Source organism: Heterodontus francisci, chromosome 22 (genome assembly GCF_036365525.1).
Source record: "Heterodontus francisci isolate sHetFra1 chromosome 22, sHetFra1.hap1, whole genome shotgun sequence".
NCBI classification, from domain to species: domain Eukaryota; kingdom Metazoa; phylum Chordata; class Chondrichthyes; order Heterodontiformes; family Heterodontidae; genus Heterodontus; species Heterodontus francisci.
The window spans coordinates 41,361,252-41,367,820 of record NC_090392.1 but is presented as its reverse complement, the minus strand read 5'-3'; positions in this window follow the sequence as shown (position 1 = coordinate 41,367,820).

Genomic DNA, 6,569 nt, shown 5'->3' with positions numbered 1-6,569 from the left:
AACCCTTCATCCCAGGAATGAACCTAGTGAACCTTCTCTCAACTGCTTTCAATGCAAGTATAGCCCTCCTTAAATAAGGTGACCAAAACTGTACAGTACTCTAGGTGTGGTCTCACCAATGCCCTCACCAGTTGTAGCAAGACGTCCCTACTTTTATACTGCATCCCCCTTGCAATAAATGCCAACATTCTATTTGCCTTCTTAATTACTGCTGTACCTCCATGCTAATGTTCTATGATTTAAGTACAAGGACACTGACATCCCTCTGTACTCCAAAATTCTGCAGTTTCCATGTAAATAATATTCTGATTTTCTATTCTTCCTGCCAAAGTGGTCAACCTCACATTAAACTCCATCTGCCAATTTTTTGCCCACTCACACAACCTATCATAACTCTTTGCAGACCCTTAGTGTTCTCCTCACAGTTTGCTTTCCTACCTACATTTGTATCGTCTGCAAATTTGGCTACAATGCACCCAGCCCTTTGTCCAATTCATTAAGATATATCATAAAATATTGAGCCGCCAGCACTGATCCCTGTGGTAATCCTCTGGTTACAGTTTGTCAACTTGAAAATGCCCCATTTATCCCGTATCTCCGTTTCCTGTTAGTTAGCTAATCCTCTATCCATGCCAATATATTAACCCCAACACCATGAGCTCTTATCTTGTGTCGTAATCTTTTATGTGGTACCTTTTAGCAAGCCTTTTGGAAATCCAAATACACTATATCTACTGGTTCCCTGCTTGTTACATCCTCAAAGAACTCTAATAAATTTGTCAAACAAGATTTCCCTTTCATAAAACCATGTTGACTCTGCCTGATTGCAATATGATTTTCTAAATGTCCTGATACGACTTCCTTCGTCATGGATTCCAGCATTTTCCCAATGACAGATTTTAGGCTAAAGGCCTATAGCTTCTAGATTTCTGTCTCCCTCTCCTTTCTTGAATAGAGATGTTAAATTTGCAGTTTTCCAATCTACTGGGAACTTCCCAAAATCTAGAGAATTTTGGAAGATTACAATCATTGCATCTTTCAGTTCCGAAGAAGGGTCACTGACCCGAAACGTTAACTCTGCTTCTCTCTCCACAGATGCTGCCAGACCTGCTGAGCATTTCCAGCATTTCTTGTTTTTATTTCACTGCATCCACTATCTTTGCAGCCGCTTTTTTTTAGACCCTAGGATGCTGGCCATCAGGTCCAGGGAACTTGTCAGCCTTTAGTCCCATTAATTTTTCTAGTACTTTTTCTCTAGTGATAGTGATTGTTTTAAGTTCCTCCGTCCCTTTTGCCTCTTGATTTTCTACTGTTCTTGGGATGCTTTTTATGTTTTCTACTGCAAAAACAGATACAAATACATGTTCAAAGTTTCTGCCATTTCACTGTTTCCCATTATTAATTCCCTAGTCTCATCCTCTAAGGGACTAACACTTACTTGAGCTACTCTCTTCCTTTTTATATACTTGTAGAAGCTTTTACTGCCTGTTTTTATATTTCTTGCTAACTACTCTCATACTCTAATTTCTGCTTTTTATTTTTTTCATCATCCTCTGCGGGTTTCTAAAATTTTCCCAATCTAAGCAAAGTAAAGAGAAAGGTGTACTGTTTTTAAAAATATAGTAGGTAGTGTCTTTTTTTTAGGGAATCAAGGTTCTCTAGTGTAAATAATCTGGGTAATTTAAGGGGATAAATTAAGGGTAAGTCATGGCAGAGCAGCTCTGTAGTGTGCAGTACTCCTCCTGTGCAATGTGGGAAGTCAGGGATACTTGCAGTGTCCAGGGCGAACACGTGTGCAGGAAATGCCTCCAACTGCAGCTACTCGAAATCCGCGTTTCAGATCTGGAACGGCGGCTAGAAACACTGTGGAGCATCTGTGAGGCTGAGATCATCGTGGACAGCCCATACAGGGAGGTGGTCACACTGCAGGTAAAGACTGCTCAGGCAGAAAGGGAATGGGTGACCGCCAGGCAGAGAAGAACTAGGCAGGGAGTGCAGCAGTCCCCTGGGTCCATCTCCCTATCTAACAGATGTTCCACTTTGGATAATGTTGGGGGAGATAGCTTCTCAGGGGAATACAACAAGAGCAAAGTCTGTGGCACCACGGGTGACTCAGCTGCAAAGGAGAGGAGGGAAAGGAGTGGAAGAGCTATAGTGATAGGGGATTTTATCCTAAGGGGTACAGTTAGGCATTTCTGTGGCCGCAAATGTGACTCCAGGATGGTATGTTGCCTCCCTGGTGCTAGGGTCAAGGATGTCATGGAACGGCTGCAGGACATTCTGAAGGGGGAAGGTGAACAGTCAGAGATCGTGGTACACATTGGTACAAACGATATAGGTAGAAAGAGGGATGAGGTTCTGCAACAAGAATTTAGGGAGCTAGGTAGCAGATTAAAAAGCAGGACCTCAAAGGTTGTAACCTCTGGATTACTCCTGGTGCCACATTCTTGTGAGTATAAGAATAGGAGGATAGAACAGGTGAATGCGTGGCTGAGGAGATGGTGCAGGAGGGAGGGCTTTAGTTTCCTGGATCACTGGGTCTGTTTCTGGCAAAGGAGGGACCTGTACAAGTTGGACGGGTTGCACCTCAACTGGAACGGGACCAACATCTTTGCTGAGAGGTTTGCGAGTGCTGTTGGGGGGAGTTTAAACTAATTTGGCAGGGGATGGGATACAGAGTGGAGGTACAGCAGGGGGTGATGCACAGTCAAATATAAAAGAGAAACTGAGCCAGTCTGGAAGGCAGAGCAAATATATACCAGTTCCGAAGAAGGGTCACGTTAACTCTGCTTCTCTTTCCACAGATGCTGCCAGACCTGCTGAGTGGTTCCAGCATTTCTTGTTTTTATTTCAGATTTCCAGCATCCGCAGTATTTTGCAAATATATACCTGCTAAGGCACAAGAGAAAAATGCAAGGCTGGATTGCATCTATTTTAATGCAAGGAGTCTTACGAGTAATGCAGATGAACTGAGGGCATTGATTAGCACATGGGATTATGATATTATTGCTATCACAGAGACATGGTTGAGGGAGGGATAGGACTGGCAGTTTAATATTCCAGGGTATAGAATCTACAGGCAAGACAGGGGAGAGGGTAAAAGAGGAGGTGGCATTGCACTATTGATCAAGGAGTCAATTACTGCAGTAAGGAGGGATGATATCTTAGAAGGTTCCTCAAATGAGGCTATATGGGTAGAACTTAAAAACAAAAAGGGGGGAAATCACTGGGCTGGGTGTACTACAGGCCTCCAAACAGTCAGGAAGAGATAGAGCAGCAGATATGTAGGCAAATCTCAGAGGTGTAAAAATAATAGGGGAGTAATAGTAAGGGATTTCAACTTCCCCAATATCAACTGGGATAGTCTTAGTGCAAAAGGCTTAAAGGGGGTGGAATTCCTAAAATGCATACAGGAGAGCTTTTTGAGCCACTACGTAGAAAGTCCTACAAGAGAAGGGGCAGTACTGGACCTAATTTTAAACAATGAAGCCGGACAAGTGGTAGAAGTGTCATTGAGGGAGCATTTTGGGGATAGTGACCATAACTCTAAGATTTAACCTAGTTATGGAAAAAGACAGAGATGGACCAGAAATAAAGGTACTGAATTGGGGGAAGGCCGATTTCAAGATGATAAAACAGGATCTGGCCAAAGTGAACTGGGTGCAGCTACTTGTAGGAAAGTCTACATCAGACCAGTGGGAGTCATTCAAAGAGGAAATAGTGAGAGTTCAGAGCAGACATGTTCCCGTTAAGGTGAAGGGTAGGACCAACAAGTCCAGGGAACCCTGGATGTCAAGTGATATACAGGATTGGGTCAGGAAAAAAAAGGAGGCTTATGGCAGATTCAGAGCGCTGAAAACAGCGGAGCTGTTTAGAGGAGTGCAGAAAGTGTAGGGAGGTACTTAAAAAAGTAATTAGGAGAGCGAAGAGGGGACATGAAAAAACACTGGTGGGCAAGTTAAAGGAAAATCCTAAGGCGCTTTATAAGTATATTAAGGGCAAGAGGATAACCAGGGAAAGAATAGGGCCCATTAGGGACCAAAGCGGCAATCTGTGTGTGGAGCCGGAGGACATAAGTGAGGTTTTAAATGATTATTTTTCATCTGTGTTCACTATGGAGAAGGACGATGTAGGTGTAGAGATCAGGGAGGGGGATTGTGATATACTTGAACATATTAGCATTGAAAGGCAGGAAGTATTAGCTGTTTTAGCGGGCTTAAAAGTGGATAAATCCCCAGGCCCAGATGAGATGTATCCCAGGCTGATATGTGAGGCAAGGGAAGAGATAGCAGGGGCTCTGACACAAATTTTCAAATCCTCTCTGGCCACAGGAGAGGTATCAGAGGATTGGAGGATAGCGAATGTAGTACCATTATTCAAGAAGGGTAGCAGGGATAAACCAGGTAATTACAGGCTGCTAAGCCTAACATCAGTGATAGGGAAACTATTGGAAAAAAATTCTAAGGGACAGGATTGATCTCCACTTGGAGAGGCAGGGATTAATCAGGGATAGTCAGCATGGCTGTCAGGGGGAGATCGTGTCTCACTAACTTGATTGAATTTTTCGAGGCAGTGACTCGATGTGTCGATGAGGGTAAAGCGGTTGATGTAGTCTACACGGACTTCAGTAAGGCTTTTGATAAGGTCCCACATGGGAGTTTGTTTAAGAAGGTAAGAGCCCATGGGATCCAGGGCAATTTGGCAAATTGGATCCAAAATTAGCTTAGTGGTAGGAGGCAGAGGGTGTAGGTTGAGGGTTGTTTTTGCGAGTGGAAGCCTGTGACCAGTGGTGTATCACAGGGATCGGTGCTGGGACCCTTGCTGTTTGTAGTGTACATTAATGATTTAGATGTGAATATAGGAGGTATGATCATAAGTTCGCAGATGACATGAAAATTGGTGTTGTCGTAAAAAGCGAGGGAAAAAGCCTTAGATTACAGGACAGTATAGATGGGCTGGTAAGATGGGCAGAGCAGTGGCAAATGGAATTTAATCCTGAGAAATGTGAGGTGATGCATTTTGGGAGGACTAACAAGACAGGAGAATACACAATGGATGGTAGGATCCTAGGAAGTACAGAGGGACCTTGGTGTACTTGTCCATAGATCACTGAAGGCAGTAGCATAGGTAGATAAGGTGGTTAGGAAGGCATATGGGATCCTTGCCTTTATTAGCCGAGGCACAGAATATAAAAGCAGGGAGGTAATGATGGAGCTGTCTAAAACACCAGTTAGGCCACAGCTGGAGTACTGTGTACAGTTTTGGGCACCAGACTATAGGAAGGATGTGATTGCCCTGGAGTGGGTGCAGAGGACATTCACCAGGATGTTGCCTGGGCTGAAGCATTTCAGCTATGAAGAGAGACTGAAAAGGCTAGAGCTGTTTTCCTTAGAGCAGAGAAGGCTGAGGGGGGACATGATTGAGGTGCACAAAATTATGAGGGGCATCGACAGGTTAGACAGGAAGAAGCTTTTTCCCTTAGCGGAGGGATCAATAACCAGGGGGCATAGATTTAAGGTAAGGGGCAGGAGGTTTAGAGGGGATTTGAGGAAAATTTTTTTCACTCAAAGGGTGGTTGGAATCTGGAATGCACTGCCTGAGGCAGGCACCCTCACAACATTTAAGAAGTTTTTCGATGAGCACTTGAAACGCCACAGCATACAAGGCTATGGGCCAAGTGCTGGAAAATGGGATTAGAATAGTTAGGTGCTTGATGGCCGGACACGATGGCCGAAGGGCCTGTTTCTGTGCTGTATGACTCTATGACTTCTTGCCTCACTAATCTTTGCAGCATTCTATGCCTTTTCTTTCAATTTGATACCATCTTTAACTTATTAGCCACAAATGGTGCATCCTTCTCATAGTCTTTCTCCATGGAATATATATGAGAGTTATGAAATATCTCTTTAAATGCCTGCCACTGCTTCTCTAATGTCTTTTAACATATTTTCCCAGCCACCTCTGTCTTCATATCCTTGTAATTGCCTTTATTTATGACACTAGTTTTGGAGCTAAATTTCTCACTCTCAAACTGAATGTGACATTCTATCATGCTTGATCATTTTTTCCTAGAGGATCCTTTACTATGAGGTCATTTATTAATCCTGGTTCATTACACATTACCAGCCTGTTCCTGGGTTGGTTCTAGAATGTATTGTTCTAAGAAACTATCCCTAATACACTCTATGAACTCATCCTCCAGGCTACCTTTGCCGATTTGACTTGTCCAATCAATATGAAGATTAAAATCACCCACAATTATTGCAGTACCTTTCCTACAAGCCCCATTATTTCTTGATTTATACTCTGTCCTAGTGTAGCTGCTGTTAGGGGCCTATAAACTATGCCCACCAGTGACTTTTTTCCTTTGCTATTTCTTATCCCCACCCAAACTGATTCTACATCTTGATCTTCTAAGCCAAGATCATTTCTCACTACTATACTGATCTCATCCTTCATTAACAGAGCTACCCAACCTCCTGTGTGCACCCTCTGCATCCACTTGGTGCTATGCTCCATGTGTCTCTCTGACAGTTGCCACTCTCTCACTGGAGGACACCGTGCATTCA